Source organism: Gorilla gorilla, chromosome 2 (assembly GCF_029281585.2).
Source record: "Gorilla gorilla gorilla isolate KB3781 chromosome 2, NHGRI_mGorGor1-v2.1_pri, whole genome shotgun sequence".
NCBI classification, from domain to species: Eukaryota; Metazoa; Chordata; class Mammalia; order Primates; family Hominidae; genus Gorilla; species Gorilla gorilla.
In genome coordinates, this window is record NC_086017.1 from 118,526,956 (window position 1) to 118,544,495 (window position 17,540).

Genomic DNA, 17,540 nt, shown 5'->3' on the forward strand with positions numbered 1-17,540 from the left:
AAAAGAGCAAATCACATTGCTTTCTCATTTGCCCACATTTCATGTCCTACTTTCTCACGTGAACGCTGTACTTCAACCAGATCTGCTGCATATGCCTCCTATCCCTTCCAGCAAGTCATGCTTGCTTTAGTATTGAACCTTTGCTAATCCTATGCCTTTAACACTCTCCTCCATCCTGTCTGTCTGTATTCCCAACTGCCATTGGTTCTTCAGGTTCCAGTTTTATTCATCTCCTGTGTAGAGATCCCCTGGTATATTCTAACTTGAAAAAATTCCTTTCCTTACCATTTTGACATTTATTACATATTATGCTATTATTATTTAGCTGTGTGTGTTTGTGTATGTGATCACCCAACTAGATCTCATCAGCTTTAAGAAAGCAGTAACTATTATAGTAACTGTTTTGTTGTTGTTGTTGTTTCGTAAGATGGAGTCTTGCTCTGTTGCCCAGGCTGGTGTGCAGTAGTACAATCTTGGTTACTGCAACCTCCGTCTCCCGGGTTCAAGTGATTCTCCTGCCTCAGCCTCCCAAGTAGCTGGGATTACAGGCATCCAACACCATGCCCAACTAATTTTTGTATTTTTAGTGGAGACAAGGTTTCTCCATGTTGGCCAGGCTGGTCTTGAACTCCTGACCTCAGGTGATCCACCTGCCTCGACCTCCCAAAGTGCTGGGATTAACAGGCATGAGCCAGCGCACCTGGTCTGTTAATAGTTTTTGCAGTGTTAATGCATAGTAGGTTAGTAATTTCCCAAACAGTAAAAGGCTACATCATTTGCCTTGCTATTCTGTTGGCATATAGGTAGGTGGTAGGTAATTTCTTTTCTTTCTTTTTTTTTTTTTTTTTTTTGAGACTGAATCTCACTCTGTCGCCCAGGCTGGAGTGCAATGGCATTACCTAAGCTCACTGCAACCTCCACCTCCCGGGTTTAAGCGAGTCTCCTGCCTCAGCCTCCTGAGTAGCTGGAACTATAGGCCCACACCATCATACCCAGCTACTTTTTGTATTTTTAGTAGAGATGGAGTTTCACCATGATGCCTGGGCTGGTTTTGAACTACTGAGCTCAAGTGATCCACCTGCCTGGGCCTTCCAAAGTGCTGGGATTATAGGCGTCAGCCACCAAGCCTTGCCGGTCATTTTTAAAAATAACTTTATTCTTGGTTCAATATTAAGTACTGAAGGGGAGAGGATTTGCAAATCTTTCATCTGCTGTTATAAAGGGCCCGTCTGAAACAATGAATGCTGGAGTTTTCTGTCCCTGCTACCTAGTGTTTTCTGATACTTTTTTTTGGAGAATCCAAACAAATGGACAAATCTGTAATTACTTAGTAGTTACTATGGTTTACTGCCAAATTATCTAGGGAACTCTTAAGACATGTTTGCCTTTATTACTATATTTAATGTTTTTCAACTGAAAGGCTCTGGGAGTAATGAGGAAGTGCCAAGGTAGGGGTGGGAAGGTGACAAAGAGGTAATTCACATTTGCATTTCTTTTGAGAGATTTCCATTCTCAGTATAGCTGTCATTGTAATTTCAGTTAAAGATTGGTGCCTGGCCAGAAATGCCTGTGAAACAGCTGTGGTTTAAGCTTCAACTGTAAAAGACAGACGGGTGATTTTAACAAAAGTTTCTCTTTATTCATAGTTTATGTTGCCACTTTCTTTATTTTATATGTGTGTGTATGTGAGTGTATATATGTTCCTGCAGTTATCTTTCTCTATATGAAGATATTTTATTTCAGCAGATGATTTAACTAGAGATCAGACTGTCAGTTTATCATTTCTAGGCCTTTAGCCTGTAGTGGACAACAGTGACCTGAGGCATGGAATTAATTGGCCAAAATTGCATAACAGTTGGTATAACAACATCATTTTCAGTACTATAAATTGCGTAATGTGTATGAGGCCACTGTTGGGAATAACAGAATATATAGAATGGGAAAGGGTTATGCACACCCAGGACAGGGAAGGCTTTAATTAAATCAACAAGAATTTTTTGACTACAAACACAACTACATTATATTACATGGAGGTAAAAGCTTGGTGATTAAGTTCATTTTATCAACATGTAGTATATAAAATAGTGAGTCAAGGAGAAGATAAGAATTGTATCCATGTAAAGATGGAGAAGTAGTTTTAAAGTAGGAAAAGTCTCTTAAGAAAACTGGCATTATAAAGTGGAAATTGGAATACAGTACCTACTGACGAAATGGTGGAAGCCAGCGGAAGGTTTTGTGGAAGAGTGGGTATTAGAACTCCTAGTTCGTGACCTATACTTGCTTGGGGTCTCAGAAGTCATGCTGGCTCTTAAATTAGAAATACAGTCTCTTTGAAAGCATACATGTAGTTGAAATCAGTCATTTAAAAATTTGCTTTTTCATTCCCTACCTCCCCCCTTTTTAAGGTATGAAAGCATGAGTATTCTGTTTTCCAGAGGATGAGGAAAAAATCCTTATTTCCTTTTTCTAGCAGTTTGGCTATTTTTGTTGTTGTTTTTAGTCTATAAATGGAGAGGCATGTGTACCATGCATGGTATCATGCCCAGCAGTTTTTTTTTTCAGTTGAATGTAATTGTTCCTTAGCAAATAATTGCAGTCCAGAATGACTTTTATTGAGCTTGATTGAATTAGGGGTATGTATGAAAATGAGTTAGTTAAAGCTTAATCTATTACCCAGAGAATTGATGAAAACATCAGAAAAGCAGTCATTCATGGGGATTAAATATTCTTCTGTGTAAGTGGGCAACATCGTTACCTCGGAGTCCCTTCTGCACTGACTAGGTAGTAGTGACATCAGGGTGCAAAACACAGTTTTGGCATACTAGGGGATTTTGCAATGACGTGCCTTTGAATGTTATGCTGGACATTAACACTAATTGGGAATCTGCCTCATTGTAAGAGGTGGCACCTCACCTTTTTTAGTATAAAAAGCTTTTTAAAACAGCACCTCAAGGGGGAGTGTGAGAGCTGTGTCAAAAAGCCAGTTGCTTCAGCGTGTTTCAGTGGTGGTTTAGACCACATCTGTAAGATAGGTTTTTCAGATGCCAAGTCAGATGCCCTGTTTGTAAGGGACAAATAATATTTAATAGATGGCTGTCCCACCTGCCATTATGAAGTTTCTCAGAGGGAATCCTAAGCTGTGCCAGATCAGTGCTGGCTAGGACTGGGAGGGGGGTGTGCAGTGTCATGGGTGGGAAGCAGAGGCCTTGAAAAGGGAAAGACAAGTTCGTAATGAGGCAGTGGAGCTAATCACCAGGAGTCAGGAAGCCAAGGCTCTGTGGGGGTGATTGGGGGTTGAAAGTAAGCCAAAGTGGGACCCAGAGAACACAGACAGGTACCAGGTGGCCCAGATGAAAATCTGCCCAGGCGTTGGTCTCAGGGCTCATTCAAGTCACCGTTCTATAGTGTTGTGCTCATACTTAGGGCATTTCCCCCTGCTGGCCCACCTGCCTTCCTGATACCTCACATCACCACTCATTTCCGTCAAATCAGTACACTCTCTGAAATACTAGTGATTTAAATGCAGACCAGCCTATGCTGCAACTGCTTTTCTGAGGCTACTCATGTGGCCATTTGTAATAGCCAGATAAAATTTGGAGTGTTTCTGTTTGGCTGTCAGAGAACTCAAAGGCAGTCTATCACAGGCAGGACCCTCAGCCTTGAAACTGATGTCTGCTCTGTGGCTGATTTCCTGGCTTCTTAAGTCTACCATGATTCCTTCGTTATTTTAAGAGAGTTAAAAAACCCATATTGGGCAAAGCATAGCCAATCTCCTCTCTCACCCCTCTGCTACTTTATCTATAGATAGTTGCATCATGGGTAATAAATTATTGAATGGTTATCAAGACAAAGTGCAATTATGGTCAGCTTTTTGGAGTATATTCAATTATATTAATAGAAACAAATCTCCGAGGGTACCTGAAGATTAATGAGTTTATCTTTGAGCTCCTGAAAGAACTTACGTATATAGGGATGTATAGGGTATTTTATTTCTCAGATAGCATATATTCACTTCTTAAAGAGAAAATCCTTAAACCAAAATAAGAATGAAACTCACACTGTCAAAATTAATGGTAGACTTTCTTATCCCAATTTTGGCAGTACAAATTATATATATTTTTAGATTATACCAGTTTATTTACTTGACGTTTATTTACAGTTATTTACTTCATGATATTTACTCATCTATTTCATAAAATTTAATGGTTCTTCTGTATACTTTCATAGATGTATATGAAAAGTATGTGAATGTGATAGTATTATGAGATTTTCTTTAAAAATGTTTTTGATATTTATATGTTGCCTATTTTATAATAATAGACTTTGATATTATTTATTTCATCAGTGTTTGGAATTGGCATGCTGCTTTCCTAAACTGTAGTAAAAGCGTAGACGTTTGACTTGAAAGTATTCATATGTGTCCTTTATAGTTTGCTTCAAAGATCTGGATTTATTCTTTGATCTATGCCCTTGTTTTAAAAAATATGGATGAATGAGTAGTATCTTGCCTGAAGCCACATGAGACCAATTAATACTTTATTCATTCTTTCCAGCTTTTGTTTTTGTTAATAGCACGGGGTGGCAACTGAGTCATCTAATTCTAGATAGGATTACTCAGATGAATCATTACATATTTTTGGTATTTAATGTGAAGAGCCAGTTCTTCCATATCATAGTGGCTTATTAGAAAAAAAAACTTAAGCTAAGCCATAAAATGACTGATATTATATTGATAGAGCCATAAGCCAGAAAGTGATATCCAGTTTCTACAGTGTGTAGCTTACAGATTTAGAAGAAATATATTGTCATAATCTGCCTAGAGCAGGGAATTGTTTCTTTTAGTTGAGTGTGGATTTAGTTTCACCACTGAAGCAGCCTAAATTTGTCTTACAAAGAAACATAAATGATAACTTTTGAATTCTTAGAAATGATATGGTTTAGGGATATATATTTGCAGTGTTATTAAAATCAAATATTCCGTTTAATTTACATGTACACCATTTCACTGATTTTGATCTTATATTCATCCTTTATCCTTAAAAAACAAAAATTATTTTCTATTTGTCCCCCTCACCCCAGGCTGCTTTCTTGTTTGTTCGTTTTTACTATCTTGCCCTATTAACTTTAAAATATTTAAAAGGCAAATCATAAGTATTAATATCTGAATCACAGTTTATCTAGTTGAGTGGGGCCAGTCATTTAAAATAACTTGAATTTAGTTAGGGTGTCGATTTAACCCCATGTTTTTCCAGGGGATTTGCCTGTAATTCTACACTTAATTATAGCCAAAAGGCCAAGAAGTTATTGCCCGTGATTAATTCTTAGTATGTGTAACCTTAATCTCAGAATTTCCGTTGAATAATTTTAGTAACTGTCTTTTTGTTAAAATTGAAAATAAACACTTTAGGGCCACTTTCTCTAACTAGCATTGGCATAAGGATATTTGCCTCATGTTGATTGTTTGGCTGGTAGTTCATTTTATTTGGAGATTATTTTGCTAAAGAGAATGAGTGTCAGCTTTAATTTGAAAGGCCTTCCTGGCTCACCATTTTAACTACTTTTCTATGGGTCCTTCACAGAATCCTGCTGCATCACAGAAGCTGGAAGTTCTGATGTTCCACTGAAATCACAATGGAAAGTCTTGACTTGACTGGTAAGAGCTGTTGTGAAGGTACATCTTACTTACTTACCTGGAAGCAGTGAGGCAGTCAAGAATTATGTGCTGTCAGAGCTGGTCTCAACATGATCAAGGAAGTGTGATCATTGGATATTTTTTTCTTGTCAATTTTATTATTTTTTAAAGTGTGACTTTTATTGATCTCCATTATCAAGTAAGTTAAATTTTCTTTTAAAATCATGAAAATGTTAAAACTAGCAGTTTCAAAATCTCTGATTCGTTTCTCCACAGTAGTGCATTATTGGTGAAAGTCAGTTTTCTAAAGTCCTAGATACTAAGAGGTTATATACCTAAATAGGTATTAAATTGATCTGTTCCCCAAAAGCTGTTTTTTGTACTGCTGTTGGCTTTAATTGAAAAATGAATCAGTATTGAAGCATTATGGAGTTTTTCTTACCTGTTAAAAATAATAGAGGTGGGTGTAGCTGCATCTTGAAATCACTTTATATATGAAAACCACATAATGAAGGAAAAAGTTGAGATTTTAAAATATATACATGTGCCAAATTATATAAAACTCTGAAACTCACAGATACTATAACTGTCCTTTTACATGTTAGTTATTTTCAAAGCTGTCGTTTTAGGGGAAAAATTTTTTTAACTTTAATGTATGGTAATAATATTTTAAAATTAGTTTTAATAATAATTACTTACATGCGTAGAGTTTTCCCAATCTGGGAATCAGATGTGGGATTGCTTTACTGGTATCTGAATACTTTATGGTGAACTGACGATTTATAAGACTGAAGAAACAGTTGTGAATTAAAATGAGCAAATATAGTAAATATTATTTAGTTATAGTTTTCAGGAAAGGAACTTATTCTTTAACTTTTTAATTAAGATTAATCCAAAACGTTTTCTATTTTAAAGTATATTTGGTAGCTTATTACATCTGTCTAGATTATGTGTCTACCTTCCCCTTTTGGTAACTATATCACTGAATATTGCTTCTATGATGTCAGTATAAATATAAGGCCTCTGAACGAGTCTCCTAAAAGTCATTGTCTAGGATTGTACACATAGTAAAATGTATATGATTTACTTGAATGTGTATTTATAATAGGTCATTTAAACAACAACAAAACCTTAATGCCAGTGAGAAGACTGGAATTTAATTATTGTTTTTCTTCTTCACTGTGCTATCCTTCAAGGCACACTTGTTACAAATATTAATACAAATTCTGAACTTAAGAATGTCAGCCAGAATACAGTTAATTATGGTTTTATTGAGTCAGGAGTATAGACTATGGAATTTTCAAAAATTGATACTGAAATTTCAAGTATGTTCTCATTTGCTAATCTAAAAGAGAGCTGAGTATGGTGAGGTTTAAAGAAAATGGAATTTGTGGCAGTATTCTGAATTTGCTAAATATGAATACATATACAAAAAGCAAAGCCGGACACTTTATCTGACCTGTTCAGAAAAACTAAGTAATGAACCAAGATTACCATGGCAGACTTCACTAAGTAGCCATCTGAGCAATGATTTCTGAATGTTAATCAGATTATTGCAGTAGAGTGTTTTATTGACTATAAGCAGAAATTGACAGAAATTCACACTGCTGATAAAATTTGAAATGGAACATTAATTGCAGATGGCTAAGACTGCATACTTTCTAGCTGACCTATATGCTTGTCTTAAATGCAGTATTAACTGAGAAATAGAAAAGATGCCATACAAAAACCAGGAGTAATTGAGGAAACAAATCCTAGAAGATATTACTTGGCAAAAGGATGCCAGGGTTCAATAAATCTGGGAAACATATCTGTCAACTTAGTCAATTACATTTCAATATCAGAAGAGCCTCCAAATCTTAGTGGTTTATGGCAATAAACATTTATTTCTCATTTGTGTTCATGTCCCTGATTAGTCTCCTGCCACTCTGCTCCGTGTCCTCTTCATTCTTGGACCAAAGCTGAAGGAGCAGTCTTTCTGGCATGTACACGTCTTGCAGAGGAAAGAGGAAAGAGAAAAGTGATGGAACTATGACTCTTAACAAGGCTGCTTGGAAGTGGCACATGTCATTAACTCTCATATTTAATTGGCTAGAGCATGTCACAGGGTGAAACCTGCATCATCTGAGAGAGTGGTCTTGTAAGAGGGGATAGGGAAAGACTGATAGGGAGAAACAGTACATATTTTAACTATTATATCTGCAAAATACCATCTGCTGCTTTTTTAGAGACAGAATGCACATAATGTATTAAAGATTCCAGGAAGTTCTTCGGTAAATTAATCTGTTTAACATGTCAAATTGTTTGACCATGAATCCTTTTGTTGTTACGTGGAATATTGTCAGTGACAAGTTTTAAGGATACAATTCAAGAGTTTCTTGATGTTTTGTACCTTACAACTTTTCCTAAAACTTAGGAAAAGTTTCTAATATGTATAATAGACTTACATTATTCTTTTATAGGTAATTTTAAAGTGAATAAAAATTACTGCAAACTGGACCCTCTGTAATTTGCATACAGAATTAGAGAAAGGAAATATGATACTTAAAATAATTCTTTTACCTATGTATAATAGGTTACAGAACTTTGACAGATATTATCTAATTTGATATAGGATGAGAATGAGGAAATGGGTACTTCGCTTTTTCCAGTAGTAATATATTAATCGTACTGGATATAACAGGAGCCAAATACCTTTGTCTACTTAAGTTCAATTTGAAGAATCATTCTAGTGATGAAGAATGCAGACACCATAGGGAGCTTAACAGTTGCATCCGGGAGTTTTCTAAGATACTCTACCTGAGGTCACATTTACTATACAGTGACTTTTGCATTATTATTATCATCTCTTGAATCTTCTAGAAAATTGTTAGCACATAGAACTCCTCAGCCAATAGTGGTTTTATTCATCTCACAATATGAAAAAACATTATTATCAAACTTGTGTGGATTAAGATGATTGATTTAAAGATCCAGTAGTATATAAACAATGCTTTGTGATAGTTTATAGTTCCTTAAGATTGGGAGTAAGGAACATGCTTAGACATCTGTATTAGTCTGTTCTTATGCTGCTAATAAAGACATACCCAAGACTGGGTAATTTATAAAGGAAAGAGGTTTAATGGACTCACCGTTTCACATGGCTGGGAGGCCTCACAATCATGGCAGAAGGTGAAGGAAGAGGAAAGGCACGTCTTACGTGGCAGCAGGCAGGAGAGCAAGTGCACGGGGACTCCCCTTTATAAAACCATCTGATCTCTTGAGACTTAATCACCATTACAAGAATGGCATGGAAGCAAACCCACCCCCATGATTCAGTTACCTCCCACCAGGTCCGTCTCATGACATGGGGATTAGTACGATTTAAGGTGAGATTTGGGTTGGGACACAGAGCCAAACTATATCAACATCTGCATCTTAAAAAAAAAATAAGGTTAGAAGGCAAGACACTATAGCAAAACATGGGTTTTGGATTCAGATAAATCCTAGTTTTGGCACTTTTTAATTGAAAGCATTTGGGTGATTATATTTGACCTCTCTGAAATGTTGTTTTCTCATTGTAGTATAGGGCTAATGATCTCTACCTTGTAGGATTGTGAGAATTAAATGAGATAATTGGGTTAATTGCCTGAAAAGAGTCCCCGGCACATAGAAGCACTCAAGAAGTAGTAGTTTGAAAAAGAAAGATGTGATCAAAGTTCAAAAATCTTGATACCCTGTACCATACCTCTGATAGACATCCGACAGTGCATATCTAAAATGTGTTTGTTTTTAAACACATATGTCCACACACCTGCCAAGGGTTTTTAAAAAATTGTCCTGAATGCATAAGAACTTAGGCATTCTTTTTTACTTCTACCGGAAATTGGAAGTGGCTTTATCCTTACTGCTGAGAGAAAGAGTGAGTCCTGTAGAAATATTCGTTACCACATAATCTAATAATTAACTTCTTGCCACTGGGAATTTACTTCTTGCCACTGGGAATTTGGAAGTCCCAAGGACAGAGTGATGGTCAAAAGTTCATATACTTTATGGCTTTTACTCTGTATATTAATAAGGTCAGCATTAAGTTGCAAAAAGTATCAAATTTTTATAATCTTGAGGCAAGGTACAAGAACAGAAAATGGTGCTACTGAAATTTTTTTCCTCATATAGAGGAAATACTGTTTGGTTTCAGAAGAAATAGACATTTCTATTTTAAGATTTTTATGGTACTGTTCCCAGTGTGAAGGTTTAATTAATTTAGACTCCTTAAAGCAGGGGTCCCCGACTTCCTGGGCCTCGGACTGGTACTGGTCCATGGCCTGTTAGGAACCAGGTTGCACAGCAGGAGCTGAGCACCACCTGAGCTCTGCCTCCTGTCAGATCAGCAGCGGCATTAGATTCTCATAGGAACCTGAACCCTACTGTGGACTGCATATATGAGGGATCTAGGTTGCATGCTCCTTGTGAGAATCTAATGCCTGATGATCTGAGGTGGAACAGTTTCATGCCCAAACCATCCCCCCCACCTCCCCTACCATTCGTTGAAAAATTGTCTTCCATGAAACTGGTCCCTGGTGCTAAAAAAAAAACATGGGGACCACTGCCTTAAAGAACTTCTCTATTGACGTTGTCCCCTTGTACTTTCAGAATCAAGTACAACATAGTAATATCTTTTATGATTCAAAGCCTTATGCTTTTTCTAAAATGACTACTTTGTTTAATTTTAAAATAGCACATGTATATAAAAATGGTTTTTTTGGGCCTGGATTAGTCTTCAAATTGTTCCAGGCTGTTCTCTTTATAAATGGAGTATTTTTGTAACTATTAGTTGCTTATTCACCTGGATTATTGGTAGAGTAAAACCACCTCAAAAAATATAAACTCTCCATCTTTAGAGGCTGTTTGCTTGTGTTGCTGTAACACATAAAAAAAAAGTGTCAGACTGGGTGGTTTAAACAACAGACATTTATTTTAAGTTGAAAGTTCTGGAGGCTAGAAGTCAGTGATGAAGATGCTGGAAAAGTCAGTTTCTAGTGAGGTCTGTCTTCCTGGCTTGTACCACCAGAAAGGGCTGCCTTTTTGCTATGTCCTTACATGGCCTTTCCTCTGTGTAGGCAGCGAGCTCTAGTGTCTCTTCCTCTTCTCATAAGTACACCGGTTCTTTGGGATCAGGGCCCCACCCATATGACCTTGCTTAACTTTTATTTCCTCTTTATAGGCCCTGTCCCATCACATTGGGGACTGGGGCTTCAACATATGAATTTGGAGTGGGACACAATTTCATCTATAACATAGGTTTTTGTTTTTCTTTACCAAAGAATGAAGTAAAAGTGTTTTAAAAAATACTTTCTACGTGATTTAGTCTATAAACAAGATATCTGGTTCGTTAACAGTCTTCTAAGATTCTAAAAATATCTTTGATACTTTTGAGGAGGGAGACATTTGAAATTACTGAATTCCTGTTTCTTCCACTTTGAAGTCACCATCCATGAAAATAAGGTTCTTACAAGTGAAGGAATTAAGTCTAAGAACTTGAAAATTCAAGTGATTTGTGTGATGGAGGAATTACATCATTATAAAAATTGACTTCCATGTGTATTTATTGTTATCTAGGAATACTAGGAATGTATTTGAAAATTAAGTTGAACAAGATAATTACTCTTTTGGGTTATACCTGTTTCTGTTTGCTGTATCAAGCCAATTCACATTTTGTAAGGCAATATTCTTTTACTTTGTGAATCAGTTGAGAATGCAAACAAGGAAATGGCATATACTTAAGATTTTTGGTAAACAGAAAAAAAAAAAAAGATTGTGTATTTGAAATAATGCCAACAGAAGTCAGGGAGTCCTAAGTCTGATAGATCTACTTAATTATTGTCCTGTCTCCTTACCTGCCTTCTTTCTTTTTTCCCCTTTTTTCTCTGACATCAGCTTCTAAATTAGGTAATGGATGCTTGAATTTCTCAACCTGCCTTATTTTGTTGTTGTTGTTGTTGTTATTTTGTTTTGTTTTATGCTTTTAGCAGCCTGTAGCCATGGTTTTTAGTTTCTGTCTCTAGTAAGCAGAAAAGAGGGCTGAGGAAGGGGCTTTACTGGTTCAACCAGAAACAGAAACTAAGAACCCATGACTGAATTCTCTCCCTTGGACACCTAAGTGCAATGTGTGTATAGTACTTCTTTCTATTACATAGTCTTTTATAACCTGCTTAGTTTAATTTGCAGTTCTTTAAGGTAAGTCAGTTGATGGGTGCTTGGGATTAGTGCTGAGTAAATAGTGCATTAACTTGTGGGATATTGGTATAGGCTCAAATGAACTTTCTTTGTTTCTTTTTTGGACGATTTTTGTGTGTGTGTACATATGTGTTTCTGTGTGTTCTACATCACTAGAATAATTTTAGTTTCTAGTGATTTGGCATTTGTCTAAAAAATGTAATCAAAAAAGGAAACAAACCTTTTAGACAAATACTTTTATGTAAAAATAATTGTAAATTCATTTGTAAAATTTACCAGTTTTTCTGTGTACTTATAGACTAAAGGATATGCTATTCAGCAGTGATATAATTTTAATCAGTTTGTCAGTGTAATTGTTTTGTCCACTTTTGATTTCAGTCTTCCCTAAAAGCTATTTATGAAATGACTCAAACTCAAAAACCTTGTATATAAGGAATTTTACCTGTGTATTTGTTCTTAACATTAAGATCAATCTAATGATTGTGAAATTCACTAGTTGAGGACAGTATGAATATATTCAGGCATGGCTTCATGCATTTAATGCTACTCTGAAAGGTGTTGGATCAATTAAGTATTTTTATATTGAAGCCTGTATTCCCTCTGATCTCTATTATAGAGAAGTGTGTTTTCCTAGGAAAATAAATGGATCTAAGGGGGGGAACTTGCTCATAACATTTCTTCCAGGATCTTCATATATTTTAGTGTAAAATATTCATTTACTGGATATTCTATATAAACACATAAACATATGTATATATGTATACATGTAATTCATAGAACCTCTTCAAGATGCTACAGGACTTGTTTATGCTAGAAAGTTTACTAGAAAGTCTATTTTGTGCATGTCTGTATTCCCAAAATTTAGAAATAGCGTCTGGTACATAGAAGTTGCTCAGTAAACGTGATGAATTCGTATTACAGGAATTCACATTTCATTAACCTATATTCCACTGAACTTGGTGTTGATAAGCATCTCCTGGTCTACATGGAAATTTTTCCCAGACTTCGTTCAGGGAGAGGAGTGTTCTTCCAAATTACGGTCTCTTTGTGCCTTCAAGTTTGCCATTAGTTTTATAATCAATAAATATTAGTGGGCTGAGAGCTTAAAATGCAACCACAAAAAATTTCTCTATACCTGTTGGCTCATTTGTAGCTTACATTGAATCAGCAGGTGTTTGTTAAGATTTATTAGTCTTCTAACAAGTGCTTTTCCAACACTTCATCAGCGACCCTGTGAGTGGAGTACATGTGAAGGTTGTGAGATTTAAGGCAGGCACTTTGGTTCATGTTGGGCTTTAAGAGATGCAATGTGATACCTGGCTTCAGTTAATGTGTACCAGAAAGGTTGACTGAAGTCAACATTTAGGTGTTTTGTTCTGGGATGTATTTTTAGGATATTGCTATATTCAAATTGATCTATGAAGCTGATAGACAAGAATACTGTGTTTGTTTTGTATTATCTTGTATAACCTGGTTAATTTGCAGTTGTTCTGTCTCTGCTGTGGCTATATTACTATTCTTATAAAACGGATGAGTTATCTAATTGTTTCAGTGTTCTTAACATTTACCGTAAAGCAATTTATTACCAAGCGTCTCCTTATGACAGAAATGTTCTGTTTTAGAGTATTGAACATTACCATAGGCACTTAGAATGCCCTGGTTTCTGAGAGAGCCAGCCAGATGTGGAGGAACTGGCTTCCAAAGGGGCTTAGCAACCTACTGTTTATGTGGTGAGCACTGTCCTAATAAGTTGTGCCACAATAATTATACTGAAGAATTGCCAAATAAGAGAAAAATTAACACCTATCAAATGTGAGATGTATCCATGTGCAGAGTAGTATATACCCTCCTGTCCATGCAGGTAGCACCTGGATGGACATGAAACTCCATCCATGCCTTCAATAGAGTTTTTGAATACCACTATGTTTTCAGCATTGTTAGAGTTACCAAATCATTAAATAGGTGTATTATAAAAGTTAATGAAGAAAAATTTGAAGTCAGCAGCTATTGTCAATCCCCTTAAATACCAAACCTCTTTTTATAGCAATCATTTTGTCAGGCCATTTGGAAGGACAGAAGCATACAGATCATCTTTCAATTCATTTGGTGAAGTTAACATTTAAATAAATCATAAAGTTTTCAGGTTTGAAAGTTTAGTTCCTGTTAAAATGCTGGGTGTTGCCTATCTTTATTATTCACCTAGAGTTTCACTTTTTAGAGAACAAAAGATATATCTTTCTAATAAGGCTATTATATCTTATTGATAGTAGACGTGTTTCAATCATGTCTCTTTTTATGAGTTTTTCCCTAATCAGCAAAATTATAGATTTTTTTTTTTACTGGCTTTCTGCTATAATAGAATATTTTATACATTGGAGTTTATTATGTGCCTCTGAAAAAATATTTTAGAACTTTTACTTTCGAATACTTATAAAGATCTTGATTCTTACCTCTAGATTGTCAGCTCCAAAATGCTCACTATTGATTCCCAGATATTAATATGGATAGGCAGAAACTTAAGGGTTTCCTTATAGGAGACAGATCTAAATGGATCACTTAAAAAAATATGTTTTTGTTTTGTTTTGTTTTTGTTTTTTTGTTTGTTTGTTTTTGACTGTAGGGTGATCTCTTAGAAACATGGGCTGTGGAGTCAGATAGACTCAAGACTAAACTAACTCAGCTGTTTACCGTAACTGGGATGTGGTAAAGTTACTTAGCTTTATGTGAAATGGGGCAAATACCTGCCATGTAAAGTTGTTAGAGGATTAAAGGTACTAGAGGGTATAATGTCAACCCAGCATATGGCAGGCACTATTAAGGAAATGTGTTCTTAAAATAGGCAGCAAGTAAAAAATGATCTATAACTTTTTTTGCTTCTTAACTGGTCCTTGACATTTAATTTCATGTTTATTGCTATCTCTATTCACAGCAAGAGAAATGTCCGGCTTCAAACTGTACATTTTTACTATGTTGGGAAAATCTTTATTGAATACAAGATGGACTTGCTTTCCTGATGATTTCATTAGGAAAGAATAAATTAACATTTACTTTTATTGTTGGATTTCTTAAAATATTTTCTGTACAATTCTAAGTGATAGAAGTTTGATTTTATTTTAATTGTACCTCCCCCAATTTTGCAATTTTAGTAAAGCCCAAACGTATGAAAATACTAGGAAATAAGTCATTTGTCATTCAGTGGATTATAGTTATTTAAGAATATTATTGCTACCTGCTATTAGTATTAACAAGATTATCAGCCCAAACTATGTCAATTTTTTAAGCATAAGAACAAATTTATATAGTCTAGATAATTTTCTTCAAAGACTATAATTATTTGAACAAAACAAGGAGATATCTTATGATTCTTAATGAGAATTCACTAAGTATGGGAATTTAAAGTATGATAATTAATTTTTTTTTTTTTTTTTTTTTTTAGAGGTAAGGGCTCATTCTGTTTCCCAAGCTGGAGTGCAGTAGTTTCATCAGAGCTCACTACAGACTTGAACTACTGGGCTCAAGTGATCCTTCTGCCTTAGCCTCCCAATAGCCAGGACTTCAGGCGTGTGCCACCACACCTGGCTAAGTTTCTTTAAATTTATTTTATTTTATTTTTTTTGAGACGCAGTCTTGCTCTGTCCCCCAGGCTGGAATGCAGTGACACAATCTCAGCTCACTGCAAGCTCCACCTCCCGGATTCACGCCATTCTCCTGCCTCAGCCTCCCAAGTAGCTGGGACTACAGGCGCCTACCACCATGCCCGGCTGATTTTTTGTATTTTTAGTGGAGATGGGGTTTCACCGTATTAGCCAGGATGGTCTCGATCTCCTGACCTCGTGATCCGCCCATCTTGGCCTTCCAAAGTGCTGGGATTACAGGCGTGAGCCACCATGTCCTGCTAAGTGCTATTTTTTAAAAATATTACACACTGATAACTATATAAATATTTAAAAAATTTAAATAGCTCATTCAACCATGATCTTATTCTGTTATTTAATTCATAAACTTGAAAAGAGATGCAAAATTTTCCTTCATTTCAAGTTAGTGGTTTAACATTTCATAATTGGTCCAAGAGAAAAAAAATATTTTTTATCTGTCTTCAGAAATGTTCTGTGAAAGTATTTATTTTCTAATAATTTTCATGCACATAAGCATAAAAATCAGTATGGCGTGGTCTTTGTCCCGTGTATCAATAGCTATTTTGTATTAATTTTGAATATCTCTCAACAATTAATATATCTAAACTTGTTTTCAAGGTATTTTAGTACTATCTATGAAATACTTTGGTTCCTTCTAAAAGCTGCTTCTTATTTAGTGTGTATGTGTTAGGTGTTTGTGGTTCTTTTATAGCAGTTTTCCCTTTTCCTTGTTGAGTATGTAAACATCCAAACCATAACCACCATGGATTTTATAGACTTTAATTGTATACTTTTAAAATTATTAATATATATTGAGAAATCTAAACCTTTCCAGACTGCTTGTGAGAGTTTGTGCTTTGGATCGTTATCCCTCTTTAATCTTTCTCCCGCTCTGTTCTGTTTCTTTTTAGAACCTGAACAACCTATAGTGGTCTCACTGGAAAAATGTTTTCTTTAAAGATAAATAATGTATTTTCTATTCCTCTGTATAGCTAACAAATATTTACTAATTATCGTGTGCAAGGCAGTGCGTTACACACTGTCAAGATCAGGATGTGGTAATATAAGGCAATGTCTAGGCACAAAAGAGGGAGATATACAAATAAACTTCAAGTTCCGAGGAAGACCTTAAATCCCACTTAAGGATATCAGGGAAGACTTCACAAAGAAGAGGAAATAACAGAAATGTGGAAAGGTGAATAGACTACTTGGGCCAGTGGGATGGGATACATGTAAAGTTACGGTGGGAAACTTTGGTGCGAAGGCAGAGATGTAAAGAGGGTTTTGAATGTTAAGGTGAGTTTACTTTTTTTTCCCCTCAAAAGGCATATGGGCCACTGAAAACTTCTGAGCGATGGATATAAATGAGATGGAACAGAAGGAAAAAAAGGTAGACGTTGGAAAGACTGGTTTAGGGGGCTTTACTATTATCCTAGGTAAGAAAACATTCATTCTTCTGTAGTGTGTTGACAGTTGTAAAAGGGGCTATTATGAGAGACATTATGAAGGTTATACTCTGGATCTTGAAATATTTTAGATTGAAGTATTCCAAGTTACAGAACTAGTCTTTCCCATTTACAGGGCAAAAGTTAATGGATACTCAGTTTTAAGGATTCCTTCAATGACAATTTTCTAAAACACTTGATTCCTACTACTATTTAGCCTCTGTTTTGTGTGTTTAGTTATTGTAAATTTAGCTTTCACTGTGTTTCTCGAATATGAAGTCTAGGTATCTGTCACCTGAACCAATTTAGAAACTATTAATCTACAGAACTTGACAATAGACTGAACTCATTTTGGGGATGTAGAGGGACAGAGAGGTTAGGAGGCAATGGAGGGTATTTAAAAGAAAGTCAAAGATAGGTTTTTAATTTAAGTGTGGGTGTTCACAAGAGTGCTAATATTGCCACCAGAAGTAAGGAGCTACTAGTATTACTGATTTGTGGGAGGGGGAGGTGAAGTTTGGGATGGATTGGATTTGAACACACAGGATATCCATGGCATTATATTTAGGATGTAGTTATAAATTTGAGATGAGGTTTGGTAGAGATTCAGAC

The 17,540-nt window shown here is 35.7% G+C and overlaps 1 protein-coding gene across 39 annotated transcripts in view; it reads left to right on the forward strand.

Moving 5' to 3' along the window:
• Positions 1-17,540, forward strand: part of BBX (BBX high mobility group box domain containing) — a 288,309-nt gene that overhangs the window by 117,309 nt on the left and 153,460 nt on the right. For 31 of the 39 annotated variants that reach the window (XM_055383523.1, XM_031009315.3, XM_004036013.4 and 28 more), the window contains one exon: positions 5,580-5,653. The gene's annotated coding sequence lies outside the window, so the exon portion shown is untranslated. Of the gene's footprint in view, positions 1-5,579; positions 5,832-17,540 lie in introns of those variants that run through there. The other 8 variants (XM_055383503.2, XM_055383520.2, XM_055383522.2 and 5 more) reach the window with 3 other exon arrangements.